This window comes from Euprymna scolopes, chromosome 6 (genome assembly GCF_053919585.1).
Source record: "Euprymna scolopes isolate OS-2025 chromosome 6, ASM5391958v1, whole genome shotgun sequence".
NCBI lineage: Eukaryota > Metazoa > Mollusca > Cephalopoda > Sepiida > Sepiolidae > Euprymna > Euprymna scolopes.
Window position 1 is genome coordinate 127295579 of NC_136487.1, and position 24612 is coordinate 127320190.

Sequence of the window (24612 nt, forward strand, 5' to 3'; positions counted from 1 at the left end):
AGTTCCCCAAATATTAGATACGATAGGCACATCCCCTTTACATCAAGGATTTGAAATGTCATTGGCTACGTTTTCTAATAGGGTTCCTTTTTACGGTGTCATTAATTACAGGACCGTCGAGAATTTATTTTTCCTCGATTAAACTAAATTACAATTCTTCTCTCATCAAAAGAGACGGCAAGTGCGGGGGAAAGAGTGAGATTAAGAAATATGTCGATAGATAGACAGACAGACAGATAATAATGCATTAATATCTATCGACAAGAAAGAGACATAAACACAGAAGACAGTCACTAGCACGATTTTCAATTTAACATAACTCAGGTAATCCCGTCAATGTGTTCACTGCCTTCGACATGTAAACAGTAATTTCGGAAACTCGATTTTATAAACGATCTGTTAATCTGAATCGAGGTAGAAGTTGCTACCTGTGACATGTTTTTAGTAGCACATGTTCAAATATACTTATCTCCATTCGAGTGCTGTTTTATATTAGAACTTTCTGGCTGGATTCACGTTGTTTCCATGAAACTGCAGGTATCGATGGACAATTGAACTGGTGTGCAATATTTTTGAAATAGAAACTATTTAAATTCAGAAAAGAAGCGAGAAAGTAAATATTTAGAACACTTACAGATTCTAAAGTTGCAGTAAAATATTTACTGTTACAAATATTTTATAGCCAGTTAAAATATCTATAATAATAAAAACTTGGAATTTGGTTCGACTAAACAATAATATTTATATATGATGACTCTTGATGGTAGGCTTATGCAAGATAGAATAGAAATAGATTTTGATATATGCAGGTAAACAATTCAGCCAGTCATAGGAAGTGTGTGTGTGTGTGTGTGTGTGTGTGTGTTTAAGCCACTGAAATATTAGCTCGGACGAAATTTTTGCGGTCTGGAAGATTCATAGGACGCGTTTATAGCAAGATATAAAATCTGTGGCGACATTTGCAAACTCTTCGGGAAGTCATAACTCCGTAAAAACCAAGCTATGTAAATTATTTCTTGTTATTTGACGTTTACTCCCGAGGAACTAATCTTCGTTTACAGAACTAGAAGTTTAAGGAAACAATTACACGTTTAATGAACACCATATACACACAACGTGACACACCTCCACTCGCAGCGCGAAAAACGATCATCTTAGAAGACTTGAATGCACTAAGTTTTTTTCTTTAAGTCTGTCGCAATATCTCTAGTGAACACAGCCGTCCATAAAATAAGCACAAACACGTACATACAACCGAGCTGTGAAACGAAGTTTCTGACGCTTCTGTCTACTTCGTATTCAATCACTTTTAAACTCTGGAACAAACATTGGACTTTTTGAGTATATTTTATATATATTTTTTAAATTGTTGATATAAATATAGTTTGTTCGTTAATCCATGTTTATATGTACATATACGTATGGGTAATATGCCGAATACACCCATATAATTTAATAATTAATTAGGTATCCCATTTGTTTAAATGTCCCACTAACAACTAGATAAGCCCTGAATATTAATTTTCCATAATAACACCAAGCCAACTAATAATATAATATAGTTCAAAGTACATACGTTCAAAGATATACAAAATATTAAGAAGAAATGACGTTTTTATTAAGGATAAATAAGGTTCTTAAATAATACACTATAAAATTTAAAAAAAGACTATCAAACTGTAGAGATTAAAGGTGGCCTTAGGTGAATTTTAAAATTCTTTGGAAAATCCTTCGACAACTTTTTATATTTATGTATCAAAACTTAGCTAAATTAATAAGTTTAATAAAAGAAGAACATAAAAGAAATGAAATAAGTAAATAATAATATTTATGAATTACAATAACAAATTAATATATAAAATTAATATCAAAAAAATACATTAATGCTTATATAGATTAATAAAAATTTAAAACACAATCTATGCACGTACATATGCTTGTGTGCGTGTTTTTTTTCGTGTATTTCTGTATATGTATGTAAACATATGTTTTTGTGTGCGTGTTTATATGTGTGTATGTGTATGTATGTATGTATATGTGTGTGCGTATATATAGAAACAAAATAAAAGCTAAAATAACAACTATTTGATAAGCTTAAATATTTTAATTTATTAAGATATAAATTTTATAAATAAATTTCCAATTTGATATAACTGAAAAAGTCAGCGGTAATTTCAAAACAAAAGATATATAAAAAAGTAAAATAAAATTAAAAAAAAATTGAATGAAAAGCGTCATGTTTTATATATAGACAATATGACCCAATTTAGTTAACCCCTTTTTTCTATAGACACTCTTAAATGACTTGAATAATAACATTGTTAATCTCGTCTTCCTTAGATATTCGTTTTTTACATGTCAATGGTTTTCACTCATCCCGTCTCTATTTCTCCTTCTTAGTAAATTCATACCCCCTCTATATCTTCATATTATATTACCCTTCACATTTTACCATTCCTTCTAATCCTCTCCGCCTAAATATCTTTTTACCCCTCCCCCGTCTTTAACTAAAATCTAATTTTTGTAATTACATTTAAATCCATGAGATCTATAACCGTCTTTCCTCTTAAATTGAAAATAGTCTTAAACCCCCTTTTCAATTTTTGGATTTTAAAATCTTTTTGCCGTATTATGATTGACACAGTCAGCACATCGTAGAAATATATGAGTGCATTTACATAAAGAATAATAAAAAAGAATATATATATATATATACATATATATATATAAAAAGCTGAACGTCTGTGTGTGTGTGTGTGTGTGTGTTTGGTCACGAATAGGCTCCTATATGGTTGACTATTATAGAAAACCGATCACATATAATGCTAAAAGATGTCTCCAGACACAGGAATGGATATGTTTGATCTGGCAGAACGGTAGTTCATTAAAATTTTTGGGTCTGCGTTCGCGCCTGTGTAATGTTCTGACCCTTTAAGTTGTGATCATAGCGTAATATCTGTTAACTGTTATTGTTATTGTATTCTTATTAATTGATTTGAGCGATAGATGGTCGCTGGATCAGTTATTATGATTAGAAGAATAAACAATTAAATTGCGGAAGAAATGATTGACGTGTGAATCGCAAAAGGAATGTGAAAATAGAAAATATATGTAAACATTATTTTGGGGTTTTGAATAAACAAACAACTAGCTGTGGACATTAGGTTAGTCTGAGACACGTAATTAGGTGACGTAAGAGAACACGTGATGTAGTTAGTTTTGGAGAGATTCAGAGAGTTGAGGATTGACCACCAGAGCGGACAGACGTCTAGACAGGAGTGGACAGACAGCAAGGGCGCGAGCTGTAAGAATAGAAAATGTAGGTAAACTGCAGATCCTGAGAAAACCATTTGAGACAACTGTAATAAATTTATATTATAAAAATATAAAGAGTTGTTTTAATGGTTTCACAAATAAGAACAGATGTCTCAATTGAATGGTGTCATGGTTCGTCACGGAGCAGCGGGAAGATACAGAAGAACTCTTCAAGAAAATAAAAGGTATGAGGCAAATATTATTATTCTTACATATGAACTGTAAAAATATCCCGTGTGATGAGTCTGATACAACATTATTCAGTTTACACGTCAATATCGTGCCCCCTGGTAAACAACATAATACGATTTATACGTTTATTATCTGTCTGTTAAAAGAACAATATCTTACATCCACTAGATAACATATGACACGTTTTAATATATCATCCCCTCCAATATAAACCAATATACAACACCTGGTCCACATAGTATGGAAATAAAAAATTTTAAAATGAAAAAAAAAAAACGTTTACAATGGGTTTTGATATAGATGTACATACTAATACTTTGATAAGTATGTTTTAACTTAAATAGGGATGGTATAATAAAATTGTAGGGTCTGCGTTCGCGCCTGGCCTCCAAAGAATGGAAATAGGCACAAATTTTAATAAAGATTTTTTTATATATATCTGCATAAGTATACTTTAATAATTATGTTTCAGTTTGAAGAAAAATGGTATAATAAAATTATGGGTTGTTCGTTCGTTCCTGACCTCTATAGAATGGAAATATGTAAAAAAGTTTAACAAGTTTTTTTTATATAGATCCACAGAATATTGTGATAAGTGTTTCAGTGTGAACAGGTATAGTATAATAAATTATGGGGTTTATCTATTTTATTTTTACTTTCATCATATTTTGCTTTGATTTTGATTCTCATATATATATATATATATATATATATATATATATATATATATATATATATATATATATGAGAATATTATATGTGTATCTATTCATCTATCTATTTATATCTCTCTTTCTATTTCTTTTTCCTATATATAAACTAGCAGGACTAATGGGTGTCGGCCAACTATTGGAATCTTTTTTATCGACTAACGCATACCACTACACAATGACAAAAGACTAAGTGATTTTTTTTTCAGGACATGCCGCCCATAAATACACCTGCTTTATCTATGATATTGATCACTTTAATAATCTCAAGTAGTCCCCCACTTACCACAATAATTTTGAGGAATTAAGTCATCTCACCTGTCTATCACGCATTTTTACTCGAATAAACCGGAGGAGATAATGTCTTAGACAATTGTCTCATTTAAACAGACGCCAATCAATGTAATGATAATCCCAATTGTCATCAATTACCACCATAATTTAAGGAGGAATTACGTAATAACCGGGAGTTACAGCCTGCCTATCACTCCCTTCCTACGGGAATAGACAGGAGCAGATCCAAATTGTGCCCCATTTTCCAATATAATTTGATAAGGAATTATGTCATCGCCAGAAGTTACTCCCCCTTCCTATTAACCCACGCGTACTGGAATAAAGAGGAAGAGATAATATCTGAGAGGATTATCTCATTAAAACACTCACTTCGAATAAACATGAGGTAATAATGTCTGGGAGGATTGTCTCATTAAATCTCAAATTGTCCCCCGTTAAAACACTAGCAAATCCATGTGATTGCATTCTCAAGTTTTCGTCCATGTAGCAACAATAATTTGAAGAGGAATGGCGTCATTACTGGAATTTATCCCTATGCCTATCACGCTCCTACTCGACTAAACAGCAGGAGATAACGTCTGGAGGAATGATAATCTTAAATTGTGTGCCACTTAACACAAAAATTTGAAGAGGAATAACGTCATCACCCGAAATTATACTTCTTCTAATTCCACCCTCATATTCGAATAAACAGAAGGAAATAATGTTTGAGACGATTGTCATATTTAAACACTTACCAATCCATGTATTGATAATCTCTAGTTTTCCCCTATTAACAGCATATTTTAGAGTAATGACGTCATCACCGGAAAGTACCCCCATACCTATAATTTGTTTTCATATTGATTATTTTTTAAAAGAAATTCTGCTTAAAACTTAACTTCTGAAATACCGATGTCATTGTTTATATACTGTTGGCATAGTAACATAACAGTGATTAAGGAGTTTGGTTCCTCTTATTTGATAGAAGGTTAGAAATTGTTTTGCCACCTAAACGCCCGTCTTCACAGAATTGTTGGTACTTGTGCAGTGTAAGAATCATGCTGAAATAATAACGTTATTATTTAGAAAGCCATTCTTAATATAGGGAGGGGGCATCTTAACTATTTTCCACTTTCACCTATCAGTTTAATGAAAAAAGAGAAATTATTTCAAGAAAAAGGAAGAAGCTATGTAAATTAAGGATATTATTTGGGAAAATAAACTTTTCTCAAGGAAACAGGTGTATTAATTTAAAGAGAAAGTAATGTCGATTGGCACTTGTATCGATGCGGGCGGGGGGGGGGGTCAAGGATGAACGAAACTATAAATAAAATTTAATTTTTAGAGCAACATCAAATTTTATTACATTTTGTTTTAAAAATATAAGAAAGAAAACTTCTGTTTATGTTTGAATGACTGCTTTCGTGTCAGCCTTTCATGTGGTGAAATAGTTTCGGAGCGGTGTGTTGATTGAAATAAGTGGCAGACGATAATCAGACTACTTTGGCGGATTTTCACCAGTCGAGGATTCGAACGTGAATACATGTTTTGTTTTTGTAATGAAAATCATATTCATGGAAATTATATATTTTACTGTAAGCGAAGTGAGTGTCGGAGATAACCGAGTGCATATATTTTTATGATAAATGGAAGATATCTCATGTTATTTAAAATATTGGAAACAACATTTAAAAATATTTTAACAAAAACAGGGGTGACTAAGATATTTGTTAAAGGTTTTTCTATGAGTCAATTTTTCGGGAAGATGAGAATAATAGTCCGAATAAAATATATGAGACATTTTATCTGATTACATATTTCTTTTTTTTTAGAAATAAACCTCTTTTTGTTGGCATAATGTCCTGTGCAAGAAAACTTTATGAGAAAAACTAAAAATAGTAAAAACGCATGTATTCGGAAAAAAATGGCAGTTTATTTTTGGTATCAATAGTTGTTCATCAAATCGATAAATGAATAAAATATATATAAGTATGTTTTGTAAATGCCATGTAACATCTGAACACAAAAAAGAAGAAAAACACATGCATTCGAAACGTAAGAATTTTTGGTACTCTTAGAAAATTTGACCCGGATTCTCGGGAATTCCCGTCAAGCATGGATCGGGCGAGACCGGCAATCATCGGTTTCAGTCGGGCGTTGTTCTAATTTTGAAACGCTAAATCCACTTTTTATTATTTTTATTTTTTATGTAATGTTTTTAGTATTTTTTCAGTGATAATAAGGGAGGGGTTCTGATTATTTATTCATTCATTTATTTGTAATTCATTGGCTGGGCGTTTAATAAAAAGATGCCATAAAAATTAAATTTAATTTTAAAATCCTATCTGGAATGTAACACGGTGCGTACACTGTAAAAACACTGAATATTTCTTTGTAATTAATAATTGTTTATCTAATCGGTCACATAATAATAAAAGATATACAGGTATGTCTTCGATAAGTGAATAATAAAAATATATATAGTTTTTTTTATTAACATATTCCAAACTGCGAGTGAAATTTACGTATTATTTCATTTTTTTTATTAATACAATCAAAATATGTAGCGTTCTAGTCTGATGTTTAAAGTTTGCGTATGCGCAAAAAATGTTGGCTAGTGGTTAATGTATTTTACATGTAAATTTGCCAATGTATGTACGCATTATTCATGTATGTAAACAAAGATATTACTCGCTATAAACTATCCTTGGTGCACGAATTGTATTTTCTGGGAATTTTAGTGTTATGTGACCAGTAGTTTAAGAGTTTACGTGTTAGATACACACACGTCTACTGTTTTATTTACCTATATAATTATAAAACTCAAATGACCCTGTAACGAGTGTTGTAACCCAACATCCGGTTTACGACTTCCGGTTTCGCATGCGTACATAATCAACCCGACAATAAAACGTATTGTTTTACTGTGTACGTTTGCAGCGTCCCAATTTTTTTTCGCGATTAAATTAAAATATATATCAAAATTTTAATTAAATTTAAGTATTCTGGTATATGGGTACTTGATAACGAGTATGGACCCTGCGCAAACATTGGTCTATTTCAGGACATAAAAAATAATAATAAAATGCCAAAGAAAATGCTAAATTGATGTTAAACTCAAAATAATCGAGCGTGTTTTCTGTTATGACTTTTTTTCTTTGAGTAAATTTGTTTTTATTTTATTTCATTTTAAATTTATTTTTATTTTAATTCATTTTAAATTTATTTTTTTATTTTATTTCATTCTAATTTAATTTTAAATTCATTTTTATTTTATTTTCTCTATGAAATATTTTTTTGTACATTAATAATAATAAGTGCTTACGCAACTATTTGAATGGTCAAAGGACTTCCTCGAAAAACGAATAATACTTGCATCTCCGATGCAATGTAGTGTTTGTCATCAGGAGATGCCTCTCATAAAGTATCGTGACACGAAGATTTTTCGGTGCAAAATTCATGTGTCAGAAGACATCCAGTAAAAAAGGATCTTAAAAAAAAACAAACTCTTAGTTAACTTTACAAGAATTTATAAAAATTGTGTATGCCTGGTCTAGACAGATCACTAGTGTTGTCGCTGCTTATCTATGCGAATTAAATGTGACTACCATTTATCAATTTGGCATTTTCTTGGGTTAAAAAATTTTTTTTTTTGCCTGAAAAAGTTTTTCATGGCTAAATAGACCAATGTTTGTGCAGGGTCCACATTCGGCATCAAGTGCCGGTATCTGTTCAGTGCACATTTACCTATAAGTATGGCAAACCACTTATAATTCCATGGCTGTAAGCTTTTACTTTCAAAAATAAATAATTATAAACATAACGACTCATAGAAGTCTATATTCTTTTTTCATTTTAATATACTTTCATAGAAATGTTTCTGTTATGCCACAAAAAAACTATTTTCTTTACGCCACAAGTGTCACGGCTATACATTAATTCCATAGCTAATATAACATACTGATCCAACGGGTCACGGGTAGTCTAGTAATTCAACAAACAAACAAAATGACGCTAAATTTTTTTAAATAATAATAAAAGAAAACATGCAGACAGTGTCCAACGGGTACAAGAAGGAGAGGGATAGAGAAAACTATTTAATCAAACATTGCTTTCCTTTCCTTTTTTTCTTGTATGCTATCTTCTTTTTTTATGAAACAATGGTTAAGTCATAAAATGCAAGCATAAAATATTCAAAATAAGAAAAACAATTCAGTTCAGTAAATCGACATTTATGAAATAGTTGGGTTGAGAGGGTGATATACTTAGTTGTCGGGACGATACATCCAAATTCGCCGATATGCAATTCGGTGCTTTTTTTTTCTTCTAAAGTATGCTTTACTTCTAGCTAAAGTTAATACATAACCCTAAAGGTATTACTTCTTAACCAGTTTTTTAAACGAGTTAAAAATAACCAGACCTTTTTAATTTGATAAAAGTTCCATTATAGCATATTTATTATGGGGTGGAGCTGGAACGGTTTAACATCCCAGCTCGACCTAGATAAAGACAAAAAGTATCCATGCATTAATATGGGAGGGGAGACTATCTTCAAGTACTATCCTAGTCCGTGAATGAGGCAACGGGTTTATACTAAGTAGATATTAATAAGTCCTTCTCACCTTTTTTTAAATTTTTATTTTATTTATTTATTTATGTTTTCAATGGAGAGTATATAATGCATGTGGATGAGTTATCGGCAGCGCCAGTAACTCTCGCTTCTCCTTTTGTGTCTTTCAGTCCTCATTTCCAATGAGTGATTTTCTGACAAAGGGTGAAGAAAAAGCTGCTTTCTAGGTCGGTAGTACATTGTTAAGAGTAGCCTGAGATGTCGGAAAATTTCTATTTCTATGTCTATATTTGTGATCATGTAACTAGTAAGGGTGTTGGAGGTAAACGTTTCATCTGAGCTGACGTTACGCGCCTGATAGTCAGGGATCCGAACCTTGGATTAACCACTAAGGAGGTTGTCCTATCAGCAGGTAAAAAGTACCGGAGCTGCTGTATTGCCATTTGGTGAATGGATTCTGGACCATACAGTAGTTTCTGGTAGGGCCTCTCGATGCCATACTAGTGGGTAATTGTTACGGCTTTACCGTTTCATGTGCCACAAAAATATTGCTGTCTTTTTCTCTCTTACTTTCCCTCTCTGTCCTGCTCTAACCAAGTCTACCGACCTGCTCCACAAACCCCAAAACCTCAACCATGAGCACGAATAAACCTAGAACCCCATCCACCAACGTAGACCCCTACTACCAGGTCTCCTTCTCCAATATCAGGGGTCTACGTTCCAACTTTCCAGAGGTTCAAACACAATTACAGGAGACGAAACCGGTCATATTCTTTCTAATTAAAACTGGAATAGGGCCAACCACTTCCCTAGACGAATTCATAATTAAAGGATACTCCAACTTAACATCTAAATCTGACCTCCAAGATCGCCATGGGCACGGAAAATGTGCCTACATCAAAGATGGCTTTCCATGTGGTAGGGATATCTCCAGAGAAGACCCTAATTCAACTTATATGTGCTTCCGGGTTGCACTAGCTTACACCACTGCATTTATATTTGCCCTCTATCGCCCTCACAACAGTGGGGTTACTATCTTTAAGAGCATATATGAGAAAATTGACCTCATCCTGTCTGCTCATCCTTTAGCTAACATTCACATTTGCGGTGACTTCAATGTCCATAATGTGGAATGTCTGACCCACTCAAATAAAACCGATGACGAGGGGAGGTTTTGTCATGATTTTTCCATTGCCTATGACCTCACTCAAATTGTTCACGAACCCCCCGTGTGCCCGATACACCCGGTCAATATGCAAGCCTTCTAGACCTTTTCCTCACAACTTCCCCTGAGCTGTGTTCATGTTCCGTCCTATCTCCTCTGGGATCCTCTGACCACTCTGTTGTAGCAGTTAACGTAAAAATGAAATGTAATAAGTCTTCAGACGTACCTCTCCACCTTGCTGTATATCGATACTCCATGGCTGACTGGGATAGCTTCCGTACATTCCTATCTGATCTACCTCTGCATTCCATGTTTATAAAGGATGTGTCCTCTATAGTAACAGACCTGATCGAATGGTTAATTGTAGGCATAGACCGATTCATACCATACAAAAAATTACAACAAAAACAGCCAGCCATGGTTCGCCTCTGAATGTGCTGCTGCCATCGGGCACAGAAATCACTTTTTCCATAGCTACTAACGTAATAGATGTACTGAGACTAAAGCTGCTTTCAGGACTACCAGCAACCACTGTAAAAGAGTAATAAAACATATAAGAGAGCTATATATTCAGTCTGTTAACTCCAAAGTAGCTGAGCAGCGACTTGGTTCCCACCAGTTTTGGTAAATAGCAAACAGGATCTGGATCAGAAGCGTGCGTTTTATCCCAACTACCATCAATGGACCTGAGGTCATCTCGTCAGCATCAGACAAGGCCAGATTATTTGCCAAGAACTTTGCAGCTAACTCTATCCCATATGACAATGACCATCAACTCCCTGTATTTCCTCCTATAACAGACAACACGCTATGCAACATACAACTATCTGTGCATGAGGTCGCCTAGCTAATCAAGAACCTTGATTCCAGTAAAGCAACTGGCCCTGATGGCATTCCAGTTATAGTGTTGAAAAAGCTCCAACCAGAACTTGCCCCCATACTTACAAAACTGTTTAAGCGTTGCCTTTAGGAGAAGTGCTTTCCAACACCCTGGAATACCTCATCAGTATGCCCTGTATTTAAGAACTCAGGTGAAAAGTCATCTCCCTCTCAGTACAGACCAATAAGTCTCCTGTGTGTAATGAGTAAGTTGCTGGAATCCATATTAAATAGAGAAATAGTTAACCACCTCAGCAGAAATAACTTTCTTAGTGACACGCAATATGGTTTCCGTTCTGCAAGATCTACCGTAGATGTGCTAACGGTTATATCACATAGAATTAGTGAATCTCTTGACAAAGGTTTCCTTTCCAGGACAATTGCTCTTGACATATCGAAGGCCTTCGATAAGGTATGGCATAAAGGCCTACTTCACAAGATTTCCAGCTACGGTATTACTGAAAATGTTTTCTCAATCATTAAATCATTTCTCTCTGATAGGTTCATAAGAGTAGTGGTTGATGGGCAGAAATCAGTGGCCCACAGTATTAATGCTGGAGTCCCCCAGGGGTCCATCCTGGGCCCAACTCTCTTCCTGATCTACATCAATGATCTCCCAAAATACATACTTAAATCATTCGTTGACATCTATGCTGATGACACGGCCATCTACGGCAACACATCAAAGGCTGTAAATGACAAAGTTCTCTCTGATTCTCTCTCCTCTGATCTCGAGCGCGTGGTACAATAGGAGAAGAGGTGGCTGGTCACTTTTAATGCATCCAAAACCAAGCTTCTATCTTTACATCATCAACGCTCTGGAACCCATCTCGCATCAATTGAAATGGATGGCTCTCGTCTTGGGGAGACTCCATGTTTTAACAAGCTTCTGGGTTTGACCTTTACTCCTGATCTGAAATGGAACACGTACATCAAATCTGTTGCCAGGGACGCTGAGAAAATGGTGGGATCTTTCTACCACTCCAGAAGATATCTCACTACTGATGCAATTCTCTATCTGTATAAAAGCCAAGTATGTCCAAAGATGGAGTACTGTTATCATATCCTGCCTTGACAGAGTACAAAATAGACTCCGTGGCTTAGTGGGGGATGCCCTTTTCTCTACCCTGCAACCTCTCTCCCACAGAAGAGACGTTGCGAGCCTTTCCTTGTTTTATCGTTATTTCCATGGCAGGTGCTCGTCTGAACTCCAATCTCTGGTCCCCCTCTCGCCAATCTTTCACGAAAAACACCCGTTTAGCTGAATCCACTGTGAAAAATTTCCCCCACTCTTTATCTGTGCCTAAATCAAAACGTGGATTCCATGAACAAAGCTTCTTTGATGGCCTTGATGGCCTTCGTCGCATAGGGTATAATTAGTTGCAAAGTTCTTTGCAAATAGTTTGGCCTTGTATGACGCTGACGAGATTACCTCTGGTCCATTGATAATGATTGGGATAGAACGCACACTTCTGTTCAGGATCCTATTTTTTATTTGCCAAAACTGGTGGGAACCAAGCCGCTGATCAGCTACCTTGGATTTAACAGACTGGGCATATAGCTCTCTTGCATGTTTTATCACTCTTTTACAGTGGTTGCTGGCAGTCCTGAAAGCAGCTTTAGTTTCAGTGCATCTATTACGTTGGTAACTATGGAAAAAGTGATTTCTGTGCGCGATAGCAGCAGCACATTCTGGGGAGAACCATGGCGGGCTGTTAGTTTTTTGTTGGAATTTTTTAGATGGTATGAATTGGTCTATGCCTACAATTAACCATTCGGTCAGATCGGATACTATAGAGGACACTTCCTTTTTAAATATGGAGTGCAGAGGTAAATCAGATATGAATGTACGGGAGCTATCCCAGTCAGCCATAGAGTATCGATATACAGTACGGTGGAGGGGTACGTCTGTGGACTTATTACATTTCGTTTTTATCTTAACTGATACGACAGAGTGGTCGGAGGATTCTAGAGGAGAATGAACGGAACATGAACATAGCTCAGGGGAATTTGAGAGAAAAAGGTCTAGAAGGCTTGCATATTGACCGGGTGTATCGGGCACACGGGTGGGTTCGCGAACAATCTGAGTGAGGTCATAAGCAATGGCAAAATCATGACAAAACCTCCCCTCATCATCTGTCTTATTTGAATGGGTCAGCCATTCCACGTTATGGACGTTGAAGTCACCACAGATGTGGATCTTAGCCGAGGGATACGCAGACAGTATGTGGTCTATTTTCTCAGATATGCTCTTAAAGATAGTAACTCCGCTGTTGTGGGGTCGATAGAGAGTAAATATAAATGCAGTGGTGTTAGCAAGTGCAACCCTGAAGTATATATAGGGTAAATTAGGATCTTCTCTAGAGATATCCCTGCTACACGGGAAGTCATCTTTAATGTAGGCACATATTCCATGCCCATGGCGATCTTGGAGGTCAGATTAAGCTGTTAAGTTAGAGTATCCGTTAATTATAAACTCATCTAGAGAAATGGTCGGCCCTATTCCAGTTTCACTTAGAAATAATATGTTCGGTTTCGTCTCCTGTAATTGTGTTTCAACCTCCGGAAGGTTGGAACGTAGACTCCTGATATTGGAGAAGGAGACCTGATAGTAGGGGTCTACGTTGGAAGATGGGGTTCTATGTTTATTCGAGTTTTTATTCTGGAGATATTTCATGTTGAGGTTTTAGGATTTGTGGAATAGCTCGGCATACTTGGTTTGAGCAGTACAGAGAGGGAAAGTAAGAGAGAAAAAGACAGGACTTTTTTTGTAGCACATGGAGAGGTAAAGTCGTAACAATTACCCACTAGTATGGCATCGAGGCCCCAGCAGAGACTACTACATGGTCCAGATCCACTCACCAAATGGCAATACAGCAGTCCCAGTACTTTGCGCCTGCTGATAGTACAGCCTCGTTAGTGGTTAATCCAAGGTTCGGTCCCTGACTATCACGCGGATAACGTCAGCTCAGACAAAACGTTTACCTCCAGCACCCTTACTAGTGACATGACCACAAGGACAGACAGAGGCAGAAAATTTCCCACATCTCAGTATACTGTTCACCAAGTACTACCGACCTTTAAGCAGCTTTTTCTTCACCCTTTGTCAGAAAAATCACTCATTGAATGAGGACTGAGGGACAAAAAAGAGAAGCGAGAGTTACTGGAGCTGCCGATAACACATCCACTGTATTATCTACTCTCTATTAAAAAAAAGGGGAGGAGGGGAATAGGTACAAGTTACTTATTTATATCTAAGTAGTAAGTCCGGTGCTAATTTATCAATTCAGGACACTTTTGATGATAATCTCCCCTCCCATATTAATGGGTGGAAGTTTGTCGTTATCTATCGAGTTTGAATCATTGGAGTTTCACCTTATAATTAATTAAAATCCAATAATTAACTTTTATCAATTTGCAAAGTCGGCTTAATATTAATTTACATTCGAGTTTAGATAATTATCCAAGGGTTTTATTTAGGAGGTTCGTTTTCATAGGTAAGTTTTTCTTTGCTAATGGCACTCTATTATATTTCGAATGTAATTGAAAATAAGGCTAACTATATTAGATGGTTTGATTGGCTAGCCAGGAAGCAAGCATTTAATATAGGCAAGTTTGCAGTAATAGTATATAATAAGTATATTACGCAAATAAGGTCCTAACTTTATCTACTCTAATAGAGAATAATTCCCGGCATTTTTTTATCGTTAGTTTACTTTGTAGCATGGGGGGTGACGAATAAGGCAGGAAAATAGAGACAAATACATAAATAAAACACGAAACACAGGTTTAAACAAGGTAACATAAAAAACATTTAGGATGAGTTTTAAAAATACTTAACGTGTTTGCCATAATGTTCCGTCCGCTGTCTTTTTGCCAACTGGCAGCTGGCATGTCGTCGTGCCTTTCTAGAGCGTAAGAAGATTTCTATTTCCGGATAACTTGGACGAGTGCCTATCTATTTATAGAATAAAAGTCGTTACGTTCAGATGTGTAAAATATTTAATTTACATTTTTTTTATTGTTAAAAAAAAGTCCGAACTTTTCTTTTTCATAAGAATCTAAATTTACTAAACTTTAATGTATCATGATTCTCCTTATATTCATTTTTTAAACGTATTGCTCATTTACTATATATTTCTTGTTTCAATTCGAGAAATCTATGCTTTTATTACAAAAAACTGCTTCTATTATCATATTTATGTTATTAGTTTAGATATTTATGTTATTAGTTCATACCACTATCAGTTGGCCACTGAGGTGTGACCGACAGACGTGTTATAGCAAATGTCTTAAAGCGGTCTCGGGAAGATATGAAGATGGCCGTCGTTAGGGCCTATAAGAAGAAAAGCATACCTGAGATGTTGGATGTGCTGTGTGGATCCTTTTTCCAGGAATTGTCTTGACCTCTTCACACTTGGTGGCGTTCTGACTGGAGTTTTCTTTCTTCATTTTCCGGACCGCTTCGTTGTTCAATGAAGGCATTTGTGAAGGCGTTTATGAAGGCATTTATGAAGGCATTTATGGCAGACATAAGAAAAACGACACGCGACACAATTGTAATATATATAAAGTATAACTAACTATTTTATTTTACAAAATATATATTACAAAAACTTTAACAATTAAAAACTTGACAATAGGCTTTTCAAAGCTAACTAAGCTAACTAGTATTGAAGGAGGGGGTGCTCCTCCCACTTACGGAGAGACAAAATATGCGTCTTCACTTCATGGTGGTCGTGCAGGAAAGAGAGAGAGAGAGAGAGAGAGAGAGAGAGAGAGAGAGAGAGAGAGAGAGAGAGCTCTAGGAAAGGGAATGATTGGAAGGCGTTTCTTTGTATCTCTACGCACATGGCCAAATAACTACTCGGCCATGCCGCAGAGTGTGTTAGAAACAGTTGCACAAATAAATAGTGCCACAATACTTACTTAATGTTTCAAACTCCCACCATCTGTTCTATATGTTAATATTTCATTATATAACTTTATAAAAATGTATATGTATGTTTAAAATATTGTTGACCAATAGTTATTAGATTAAAATTAAATTCAAAATAATGTAATACCACCTTATTTCATGTTCTAGTCTATAGATAAGATATATATTATTATAATTAAGTTGCTATCATTCGATTATTAAATTACTTCCTGTCTTTTGTTTAGAAGTCTTTCTTTAGATATAAATATATAATTTGATCCTAGAGTGCAAAGGTTTCATCGGCCAGACTTATTTAGTGAGTATTTGCTAGCTCCTCCTAGTATAGACCATTTCAATTTGTATTTAATGTTTTTACTTTTTAATTCCCTTATCCATTTAGCTAATGATGTCGTTTTCTTATTACTTACAATAAGTACTTTTAATGATCCTATATGGTTATTAAATCTTTCTTTAGATCGGCAATCTGTGGATTTATATAGTCTGGTTATATTATTATCAAATACTTTACATTTATATGCTGTATTAGAAATGGGACATTTTTCCTCTTAATTGACATTCGTCAATATTTTTACAGTTGCAAAGTTTTTCTTCTTCAATCTTTTGATTTGTTAAGAAATTACCTTCTTTAATATCCGTATTTATTTTCGCATTGTAATAACTTATTATAGTTTTCACTAAATTTGTAGTTGTTGAGAAAGATTATTTATTTATTTTTTTTCATTTTTAATATGAGGATTGGTTATTCACAATATTTGGGTTCACCTGACTAATATTCTCATCTTGAGTGTTTTTTTCACAACGTTTTGGTCGATGTAACCTCTGACCTTGTTCAATTATATGTTGTCGAACTCGGGACTGTTTCTGTCGAACTTGGGAATTGTGTTGGAATCCTTTATTTACTTCACAGGAGTAGCATGCCCTTCTTTCGTCAGCCATGACAGGATAGAAATCATAAGTGATTTGAAATTGTATTTATCGTTCGCCCACACTGAGGATTAAACCTTCAACCTTCAGGAGAATATCACTTTAACAAGGAACTGTAACGCGGTGGTTAGAGTACCCGCAGTCAGGAAAATCCTGATGGAAATCTATTTTATAAAGGTTAATAGTCCTTGTATGTGTGTATGTTTGTGTGTCCAACTACAAAGAAACACTACTTAACAAACACACACAAAGTTGGTATATTCTTGATCGGCGTTAGCCTGGATGAATAATATGTAATATATTTAGAAACAATATAAATCCTCTGACAGGTCAATTAGACCGGGTTTTGTCAGGGAAGTGGCGGCTTTTTTATTGTTATTATGTCTTAATTTGAAAAGAAATAACAAGTAATTCTACAGATAATCTATTACATAAAGGAAAGTTTTCTGTGTGTATGTACAGCTTGAGAGAAATGAACTGGGCGAGGAAGAACTAGAGGGAAATAGGAAAAACGGAAGAGGGTAACGTTAGAGAGAAACATAAATAGAGATAAAATGATATAAGTTTTAATAGAAATATAAGTTTACCCCGAAAAACACTGGAAAGCCCTGCTAGTAAATTATATAAGTTCTGAACTATCAAAAAATCATTTAAATTTAGAACTTATAGAGATATTTTGAAGCCTTATGACATAGACGTAGACATGTATTTTATAATCGATATTGCAAACTTGTAACACATTGGCGTAAGCTTCAATCAATCTGAGAGCTTCATTTTGAATGTATCACTCTCAAAATTATCAAATACAGCACATGATATTAAAACTAAAGATGAGAATTCAAGATGGTAGAATTTGAAGAATGTGTAGTAAGTAATTTTTACAAGAACAAAAGTTGGAGTAGGAGTTATGATTCTGTAAAGCCAAATTAGCTGCCGTATATCTGGGGTCAGGTGTTGGTGTCAGAAACATTTTACAGACGATGGGAGCTGAACTCTGGGTCGGATCTAAAAAAAAAAACCCGGAAAAGACGATATCAGGAATCATTAAATAAATTATTTATTTGAAACCAAGTCCAAATTTCGAATGAACAATCAAAGACGGGTGTTGGTACTTCTTTTTTTTCAAAAGTCCGGAGGCACAGTAAGTTTTCTTGTAAAAAACAAACAAACTGGCACATGAATCGGGATTTGGATCTCTGTATTTGTTAGCATGGCATAAAAATTTAAAAAAAAAACGAAAAGGCAAAATGTGTTTTCTATTCACATGAATTAACTTTGGAAAGTGTGGGAAGGTTGTTTTTTTAATTATTCCATTTTTAATGTCTAAATAAAAATCGAATTCATAACGATTCGTAATGCAATATCACCTGTTTATAGATAGTTAACCGGAATATGCACCTGTGAGAAAACATCAACAAATGTACACACAAGATACAAAGAAATGTTCTGTTTCATGGAAAATATTCACACTGATTCAACATTATGTAGGTTTGTGTCGCGTAATTGCTGAGGTTAAATTATCTTATTAATAACTCATGCGCAGTAAATTTTAATTGATTGTTTGGTGCTATCGTATATCAACCCTTTTAAGATCATTTAATGCTGAATCCAAACAAAAAGGTAAAATCTTGGATTGCAATTTCTGAATATCTTCAAACATTTATTCGTGATGTTTGGGTTAATTCTTTATTTTACGGCATATCAGCCCTCTTCAGGTTATTTAGAATTGAATCTAGTCTAGGTTCCATGAACAAAGCTTCTTTTTTAGAACTGCACGCCTGTGGAACTCTGTTCCGTCTGTCTGCTTTCCTCCTGACTACAACTTGGATGTCTTCAAGTCCAGCGTAAACAAATTCCTGATGAATCGCTCCATTAAGTAGACACTCTAAATATCCACATTAACGTACAGTACTTACAATAACCCTTATCCCTGAGTGGCTTCCGGGCCTTGATAAGTGGTGACCACCTTGTAAAAAAAAAATTTAGTAAAAGGTTTCATGCTTTTACTTATTGATATTTTCAAATATTTATTCGTGGTGTTGTGCGTAGTTTTTTTTTTTTTTTGTGGCAGAAAATTGTTTTTGTTTCATGCTTTGCAGAACCTGATCGAATTTTTAAAAAGAAATTTAGAAAACAATAATGTCAATATTTTCTTCATTTTAAGTCAGGAAGCCGGTATCTTCAGACAGCCCGACCTATTAGAACCAACGACGTAAAACTTGAGGCTTAAAAAAAGGAAAATTAACAAAAGTACATTATTAAAAGAAATTCTGTGTTAAAAATTAAATACATTGTGTTAAGATAGTTTTATCTCGGTTTGTCCGGGCAATGGAGGCGTCTCTGGGACGGATATAACTAACATCCTGGGCACGCAACTAGATCCCCGTGTATTAGATACCATAGTTTTTCTCTTTACGGTGTCATAAATTATTAGAGCGTCGATAATCTACTTTTTTCATATTAAATATATAGATAGATAGAAATACATTAATATCCGTTGACAAGAAAGAGAAATAAACAAACAATACCGTCACTAGCAGTATTTTCAGTTCAACAAAAATAAGGTAATATGTTCTATGGGTTCACTGCCTTCGGCATTTTAGCAGGAACATCGGAAACCCGATTTTATAAACAATCTGTAAATGTAACTCAATGTAAAATTTGCTACCTCTAGCATATTTTTAATAGCGTATGTTAAAACATACTTATCTCCATTTGAGTATCGTTAAATATTAGGATTTCCTAGCTGGATTCCCATTGTTTCCATGAAACTGCAGGTATCTTAGTGCTCACAACGTACATCTTAGAGGACGGGAACGCACCAATTTTTTTTCTTTAAGTCTGTCGCGATATCTCTAATAAACAGAAAGTAAGCACAACTTGGAACAAACATTTTAGTTCAAAATTCCCGTTGTTGGGTTACCTATTGCTAACTGTTCACCCTTCTGTAACACTCATGACTTAATCCATCTTTTTAATTTGGCAATATAGCTACATCTATATTAATTGTTAGCGCTGTTCTTGGAACTTTCAAACATGTACTATCATGAAACTACATTACCTGTAACCAGGAGCGGCACTACGAACTTACGTTGAATAACCATGTCATTATCTTATTTCATAATCATTCGCATTTAATGACATCGGCTGTCCTTACAACACGCTTTGCATATATGTCATTAATTCGCATTACATATATTAATTCGCTTTGCATATATGTCATTAATTCGCATTGCATAAGTAATGCTATATACTATAACTTCCACAATGGTTTCGTTCATGTCGTCTGCTTCTTTTGCAAAACACAAATTACGTTACTATATATCTATTATATAAAGGCCAGTTGTAATTTTTTTGTTTTTTTTTCAATTGAATAGATAGAAATATATATATATATATTTCTATCTATTCATATATATACATATGTATGTGTGTGGGGGGATAATATGTTTATGTATTTATATTTCATCTTACTTGATTAGAAAACAAAGAACTAAACTTTGATATTACGAACGGTGTTCCAGACTCCATGAATGGGCGAATGGTGGCCTTGTAAAGGTACAGGATATTCTCTGTGTATATGGCCCTTTTGTTCAACAGAGTGAACCTACCTTCTTTGCATATATATATATATATATATATATATATATATATATATATATTTATTTATATATATATATATATATATATATATATATATATGTGTGTGTGTGTGTGTGTATGTGTGTAATTAAGTCTAAAAAAGCTCTGAATAAAAAAAAACATATAAAAAGAAAATAAATAAAGAATGCAGTTTAAATTCCAGGAAAAAAAGAAACTAATTTTAACTTATCGCAGACTTAGCACAGACATAATTTGACTTCAACAAAGTTCATAATTACAAAAGAGAAATCAATTTGGCCTTTTGGCCGGATAAAAGTGTAGTATCTGTCCCGACAGATACTGCAAGCAAAGACCATATGTGGGGGCGACCCCACATATAAGACCTTGGTCAATGTAGGGGCAACCCTTCATACCAATTGTCACTATCCAGCTCCCCTACTCCCCGGGGAGCTGGTCCCCATTTCCTCTTCACTCCTCACATTAAAAATCGGCCTTGTGCCTAATTTGCTCAGTGGGGGAACAAATAAATACCATCTGTTCCGACAGATACTGCAAGCAAAGACCAGATGTGGGGACAACCCCACATACCTGACCTTTAACCAGCTCCCATTTTCCACCTCTCGGGAGCTGGTCCCCTTTTACCCTTCCCCCTCCCTTTACTCCTCACATTAAAAATTGGCCTTGTGCTTAATTTGCTCAGTGGGGGAGCAAATAAATACCATCTGTTCTTCAGATGCGGCACTTCCATTTCTCGTTCTCTTTCAGTGGAGGAGAAATCCTTCACGACTGAGACAATTTTTATTTTTGTACCTTTTCTCCACGTTAAAAAACGACCCTAGTGTCTAACTCTGTCCCGTGGGGAGGCATTGTAAATAGGTACATAAGCACGAAAAAAGTAAGCCTTAACTAAAATTGTTAAATAGAAATAGACTTAGCACTTGCATGAGCCGATTTCTCAGAAGTCTTCAATTTTACAAGGTAATTTAACTATATATGGATGAAAAATAAAATCTTAATTAAAATTTTTAAATAGGAAACGGGGATCCTGAACTGCCTACCATGTAGCTGTTTCGGACATTTAAAAAACAGGACAGCTGTTAAATACATGGCTCGTAAGTGAATAATATAACTTTTCCAATAAGAAAATGTAGAATAATACGGTTACTATTTATGCTAATATATAAAAATTTTTTTTTAAATAACATTGGCAAATTTGAGAAGATTGTAAGATCCATATGCGACATGTAAACTAGCATATAAATACTATGAGAATAAAAATGCATAAAAGCTTAAGTACCTTAGGTACCAGAAAGGCAAATAAATGCGAAGAAGACAACCTAGCCATACATATCTTAAAACCTAATATATCGTCTAAAGAAGCTTTGAGTGAAAAAAAAAGTGTAAAAATTAAAATAACGAATGCAGTTTAAATTCCACCCCAAAAAGAAACTAATTTTAACATATTGCAGACTTAGCACCTACATAATTCAACTGCTAAAAGTTCATAATTACAAAAAAAGAGTCAATTATATAAGTAGGAAAAGAAAGTAAGCCTTAACTAAAATTGTTAATTTAAAAGCAGATCAGCTGTTAAATATATGGCTTTCTAATGGATAATACCACTTCCCAATAATTAAACGTTGAATAATAATACGGTTACTATTTATACTAATATAAAAAATAAAACAAACTAAAAATAAGGCCCTGTCGGTGGGGCATTAGAATATGCCGACTGTCCCCCCCCCCCTGCAAAGGGTAAAAGTCCCTCAATGGGGGTCCTGGATATGACTTTAGACTATATCCAGTGGTGAGGCCCCAGCTTGCAGGCTTTGGGAAGTGTGGAGCCACCCTTTAATTACCATTGCTCCCAGGTCCACTCTGACCCGGAGTGGTAGTACCTGTTAGGGTCCCAACTATGGGTTAAATAGAAACCGACGTGAAAACAACAAATATATTCTATTAAAAAAAAATTTCTTCAAAATCTTTGGATTCGGCATTAAATAACCCGAAAAGGGTTGATATGCCGTAAAACAACCAACCAACCAAAAATAAAAAAATATTAATAATATATATATATATATATATATATATATATATATATATATATATATATATATATATATATATATATATATATAACACGGGTGTATTTTAGAAACGGCAACTTTAAATTAAAAGAAATCACAGAAAAATATTTTTATCAGATAATATATGGTCTATTCCTAAGATTAATTATTAGCAATTTTGATTTGTATTCACTTTTGAGCTAATGACACTGCGGTTCGCGTGCGTGTCGTAATCTAGAGATCTTATTTTCACATACTATTCTCATTAAATTATGCCGCATTTCGGAAATACCGTGTCGAATGTAGTCATTCAAGTCATATATTTTGTCTGGTTCATCAGTGGAGACATGGGACTTTATATATTCCTAAAGAAAATAATTCAATGGGGGTTAAATAACACGAATGAGGAATGCAATTCGTAAAATTATTCGTTCATCACATGTTCCTCTTAGTTAATTGATCGTATCATTTGCAATTTACAAACGCTGCTTGACTATCAGTCTCTTCAAAACACCCTATGTATACAAAAACGTTGATTTGGTTTTGTAAAAAGATGTCACGTTTTGTATTTTCTAATCTTTTGTAACACAAATGTCCAATCATTGCGATGTCTTCCCGCTGTAGTGCAACTACATTTAAATTAATAAATAATGGAATTATTGGTAAGAGTAAGAATATATTCTTTAATGTGAGATAATATGGGCATGGCAAACAAAAAAAAAAAGAAAGAAAGAGAATTCGTGTATTCGATAATATAAAAAATAAATTCTGTTTTTGAAGTTTTTAGATGAGGATTGAGGACGACCAGTAAACGTTGTTTCCGATGGGCTGCAATTAGAAAACCAGAGGAAGCATTAGAAACTGGCACAGCCAGAAATAGAATAGAAGAATTAGTTTCCTTATTTAATGTAAACTTTGGGGCAAGGTGAATATTATTAAAGGAAATAGAAACGAACACTTCTATTTCATTGTTGAACAAACATGTTTCGTCAAAATAACGGAAATAAAGGTCAGGTTTTTGAAAAAAAACGGACAACAGACACAAATATTGACAAATTTCGGTCCTAAGGCAAGACCATGGAGACACTATCGATTTGCCTGTACATAATGTCATTAAAACTGAATTCGACCGACATAGTGGTGAATTTCATCAATTCCACGAAAATACTTTCAGGGCTTGGGGAAGTCGGAAGTAAACCACAATATTAGGGACTTCTTATATGTTGATAGTCTCTAAAATGGAACACAGGTAAAAAGGCTTGAAATATTAAAGGAATACAAAAATGTATTCGTATAAAAAATAATTCTACATAAAATTCCCAAAGAGTATATCTTTTCAAGTTTCGGTGTTGTAGGAGAATGATTGTATGCAGCAGCATATGGTTCAGCAAGACCAATTTATTTATGTCTGCAAATATGACACATACCGCTAATAGTTTCCATTTGTGCGTAGCCAAAAGTGAAGGAAGGAAAAATTGAACTCTACAGTAAATTCTTTAACTGTTAAAATTTTTATAGAAATCTAATAAAATCCTTGGAATAAGTATTTGGAGAAAACGAAATAGCGACTGTTTAAACATTCTTGAATCCAAAAAACTAAAATTGGATAAGACTTAATTCATGGTAAAATTCTGAAATTTAATGTGAGTTGAGAATAAAATCACGGCAAGAGCTCCCAAACATGAAGATCGGTAGAACAATTTCAAGTGCTAGTAAAATCTCTCTCAAGTCAAGACAGCATAAGAAAGATGACATAATCTTTCTTTGAATAACAAATCCAAGGAAAATCTTGTAGATAATACTGCAATGGAAAAAAAACATGATCGATCAAAAATATATACTCGAACTCACAATCAATCGAAAATGGAGTTTATCAAAATATGAATATCCAGACATGGGACGTAAGGAAAAATGCCGAACTCATAAAGTTTACACTCAAAAACATAATCGGTTAAAATGAAGTCTGCACTATG

At 34.3% G+C, this 24612-nt stretch overlaps 1 protein-coding gene across 5 annotated transcripts in view; it reads right to left on the reverse strand.

The window, feature by feature from the left end:
* The window catches only part of LOC145277948 (uncharacterized), a 163530-nt gene extending 147846 nt beyond the window's left edge, over positions 1 to 15684 (reverse strand). For 2 of the 5 annotated variants that reach the window (XR_013868254.1, XR_013868255.1), the window contains exon 1: positions 15464 to 15684. The gene's annotated coding sequence lies outside the window, so the exon portion shown is untranslated. The remainder of the gene's footprint in view (positions 1 to 15463) is intronic. The other 3 variants (XR_013868257.1, XR_013868251.1, XM_080130043.1) reach the window with 2 other exon arrangements.
* Between the last annotated feature and the right edge of the window lie 8928 nt (positions 15685 to 24612).